The 4,556-nt window shown below is 39.5% G+C and overlaps 1 pseudogene; it reads right to left on the reverse strand.

Annotated features, from left to right (window-relative positions):
* Positions 1-1,178: 1,178 nt before the first annotated feature.
* Positions 1,179-2,058, reverse strand: LOC125917802 (tubulin polyglutamylase complex subunit 2-like; annotated as a pseudogene).
* Between the last annotated feature and the right edge of the window lie 2,498 nt (positions 2,059-4,556).

Raw genomic sequence — 4,556 nt, forward strand, 5'->3', positions numbered from 1 at the left:
GGAGCTTGCTTAAGGTTGTCTTTTCCTCTGCCCCTCCCCCCAACTAGCGTGTGCTTGCCTCTCTCTTTCTCTACGAAAGAAAGAAAGAAAGAAAGAAAGAAAGAAAGAAAACAAAAGGATATTATAGAAATGAAAAATACACTAACTTAAATTAAAAATCACTGAAAGGTGTAAAAATACATTGAAAACCATAGTTGAAAGAATCAGTGGGCTCAAAGAAAAATCAACAGATTACCCAATCTAAACAACATGCAGAAAATAAACTAAAAATAAACAGAGACACAGGAATCATGGAAGAATAACAAAATACATAATATTCATATATTGAGAATACCATAAAGAGAAAATGAAATTATAAGGCTAAAAAATATTTGAAAAAAGTATTTGAATGGCTAAAAATTTCCCAAATTTGATGACAAGCCTATACCTACATTACAGATTTAGTAATGTGAGAGAATCCAAACTAAGATAAATAAACTTTAAAAAACACCAAGGCACATAATAATCAAACTTACAGAAAGTAAAGACAGCCTTTTTTTTTTTTTCTTTTTGCAATTGAGGAATTGAATTTTTAAAATTTTTTGTTTGTTGTTTCGGGAGAGAGAGAGAGAGAAGGAAAGCACATGAGCAGGGGAGAGATACAGAAGGAGGGAGAGAGAGAGAATCGCAAGCAGACTCTCGCTGCAGGGCTCAAACACATGAACACATGATGACCTGAGCTGAAATCAAGAGTCGGACACTTAACCAACTGAGCTACCCTAGCACCCCAGAGGAATGGAATGTTTAACATAGTTTAAATAGCCACATGTGGCTAGTGGTTGCCAATTGAATGGCACAGTTTTAATGCCTGGTCAAAATCAGTGGTTTATTTGGGGGAGTTCTCTAATCACTGCTAACGGGTGTCCAGGGCTGAGGGTGGAAAGAGAGGGAAGCTCTTAACAGATCTATTTATCTACTTAAACAAATGCTCCACAGCTTTCGGAGGCTGGATGGAGAAATGACCCTGGGGGAGACCTGTGTACACCTTTGGACTCCTGGCTAATGCCAACAGGAGTAAAAGGCCTAGGATTTGGTTACTCATGTAGGAAGAAAAACATGGTTCCACACACAGAATCTGAGGCTTGGGACATCTGTGCATGGAAATTATTGCTGTGGGGCTGGTGGGGAGGTGGTGATGCTCATTTCTGGATGGGGTTTCCAGAGCTAGAAGAGTATTTAGAGGTGGAGGGAGGACCTGAGGGCCCTTTCTGGCCACGTGTAGGCTATACAGGAGCTTTCTTGTTGGAGATTAAGGTCTTGCTCTTGCTCTTGAACATTTTGCTGGGATCCAGCTTGTTCATGAAGGAGTAGGTCTCTTCCGTGAGCAGGTTTGTGTTGTAGGTAATGGGTTTATACGTGTTGAACAATTGCTTGGCCTGTGGGCTAATGCCATAGCTGGTGAAGGCATACTGCCACTCCGGCAGGCCCAGGTGCATGATGAGCAGGCAATAGTAACCAGTACAAGTATCTGTGATCAAATGCCAGTGTGATGCTCTGGCCAGGAACCAGAAGTCAATGTCTTATGCTACTGCTGCTTTCCCTCTTTTGTAGACAAGGTAAACCTTCCCATTCCCATTTCCAAGGATCCAGCTCAAACATCACACTGCAAGAATCAAAGTGAGGCTTCTCTGGCTGGTTCTCACTGGCTTCAAGTGCATCATCTTCCAGGTCTTCCAGGGTTGGTGCATTAGGGAGTGAATACATGGAAGACTGGTTGAGTTGAGTCAGTTTTGAGATTCTATTAATTGCCATGCTGCCCAATGGAATGGTGTTCTCATCCAGCTTCACACTCCATGTCATGTGGAAGCCATTGTTAATCAGATAAAAATTCTTCACATCCTCTGATAGCAAGCAGTTACTTTTTTGTTCCCCTGAAGAAATCATATGACGTTCAGCAGGCAGCTTTTCTATGATAGCCACCTTTGTTACACCTGGAGAAGATTTTAGGATGTGCATGATCCCCAGGGTCAGCTTCTCCAGGTGCAGCTGGCTGCAGCCTCAGGGTGAAGCCTCCTCCATGGTTCATACATGGGCTCTTTGTGCAGTGGGGGTGGAGGTGGCGACTGGTGGGAGAGCAGGTTGGGCAGGAGGGCTGGACATCGCCCCAGAGGCTCCGTGGCCGAGTTCACTGCATGCAGGGAGTTGCAGTGCTTGGCATCTGAGAGCGCAGTGGGGCAGAGAAGGGGGGCCTGGGCTGCTCTGGGAGTGATAGTGACATGGGTGCTTGTTCTCCTGGCCCTGACAGCCACTCCACACCACACTGCCAGGACATCTTCAGAGAAAATCTTTGAACACAGCTAGAGAGAAATGATGGATTACCTCTAGGGAAACAACAATTAGAAAGGTAGCAGATGTCTCACTTGAAACTACGGAGGCCAGAAGGAGGTGGCAAAGTATTTTGTATGTGGAAAAATAACTATAGGCCTCATTGGTCCACAAAAGTAACTTCAACAAATTTAAAAGAATTGAAACCATACTTAGTATGTTTGCTGACAATAATAGAATCAATATACAAATAAATAACATAAATATAGCAGTAAACCCTCAAAAGCTTTTGAAATAAACACTGCAACTCTAAATAATCACAGGTAAAAAGGAAACTAAAAATAATGTGCAACTAAAAGAAAAATGAATACAAATATCAACTTTTGTGCAATAAAGTAATGCTGAAGGTAAATTTATAGCACTAGATTCTTATATTAGAAAAGGGGAATAAAGGAACAAGAAAACTATAAAAAAGCCAGAAAACAATTTATAAGTTGACATTATGAAGTTCATAACTAACAGTAATTACTCTAAATGCAAGTGTATTGAATTCTCCAAAGGACTTTAAGAAAATGCTGACTATAAGAGAGTCCCTTCAGCTTTACAGATACATACAAACTCAAAGTCAAGGAATTGCGAAAATAGCCCATGCCAGTGGAAACAAAAAGCAAGCAGGAGTAGCTTTAGTTAAATCACACAAAACAGACTTTAAGTTAAAACTAGGAAAACAGTCAATGAAGGTAATTATGTAACAATAAAGGGGTCAGTTTATCAAAAGATATAACAATCTTCAATAACAACTTAGCAGGGATGCCTGGGTGGCTCAGTCAGTTGAGCGTTCGACTTCAGCTCAAGTCATGATCTCGTGGTTTATGGGTTCAAGGTCCTCATTGGGCTCTGTGCTGACAGCTCAGAGCCTGGAGCCTGATTTGGATTCTGTGTGTGTGTGTCTCTCTCTGCTCCTGCTCATGCTCTGTCTTTCTCTCTCTCTCAAAAATAAATAAAGATTTTTAAAAATTTAAAAAAGAACAATTTAGCAAACCAAATTCGACAGCAGATCAAAAGGATCATATACCATGATCAAGCAGTATTTATCCTTGGGATGCAAGGATGATTTAACAAACACAAATTAATAAATGATCCATGACATTAGCAAAATGAAGGATAAAAATCATATGATCATCTCAATACATTCATAGAAAACATTTGACAAAATTCAACATATTTTTCATGTTAAAAACTCTCAGAAAACTAGGTTTAGAAGGAAGGTATAAAGACCACATCTAACATAAAGACCATATATAACAATCCCACAGCTAACATCATGTTTAATGGTGAAAAGCTGAAAGCTTTTCCTCTAACATAAGGAATAAGACAAGGTTGCCAACTTTTACCACTTTGGTTTTACATAGTATTGGAAGTCCTTGCTGGAGTAATTAGACAAGAAAAAGACATAAAAGCCATCCAAATCAGAAAAGAAGATATAAAATTGTCTCTTTACAGAGGATATAATATTATATATAGAAAACCTTAAAGGCTCCACCAAGAAACTGTTAGGACTAATGAAGGAATTCAGGAAGGTCACCAGATAAAAAATCAATACATAAAAATCCATTGTATCCCTACACATTAACAATGAATAATATGAAAGAGAAATTAAGAGTGTTGCATTTACATGGGGCACCTGGGTGGCTCAGTCAGTTAAGTGATGACTCTTGGTTTTGGCTCAGGTTCATGGATTCATACGTTCAAGCCTGCCGCTCCCCCCTCTCAAAATAAATAAATAAACTTAAAAAAAGGAAAATTGCATTTACAATAGTATCAGAAAGAACTAAGATCAAGAAGATGAAAGATCTATACACTGAAATCTATAAAATGCTGATGAAAGAAATTAAAGAAAACACAAATAAATAAAAGATATCCTGTGTTCATGTATTCAAAGAATTAATATTCAAATGTCCATACTACCCAAAGCAATCTACAGATTCAATGCAATCTCTATCAAAATTCAATCACATTTTTTTTTTACCGAAATAGACAAAATAATCTGAAAATTCATATGGAACCACACAAGGCACTGAATAGCTAAAGCAATCTCGAGCAAAAAGAGCAAAGCAGGAGGCATTACAGTTCTGGATTTAAACTATTACAAAGTTAGGGGCGCCTGGGTGGCTCAGTCGGTTAAGCGACCGACTTCGGCTCAGGTCATGATCTCATGGTCCGTGAGTTCGAGCCCCGCGTCGGGCTCTGTG

The sequence above is a fragment of the Panthera uncia genome, unplaced genomic scaffold (genome assembly GCF_023721935.1).
Source record: "Panthera uncia isolate 11264 unplaced genomic scaffold, Puncia_PCG_1.0 HiC_scaffold_2469, whole genome shotgun sequence".
NCBI lineage: Eukaryota > Metazoa > Chordata > Mammalia > Carnivora > Felidae > Panthera > Panthera uncia.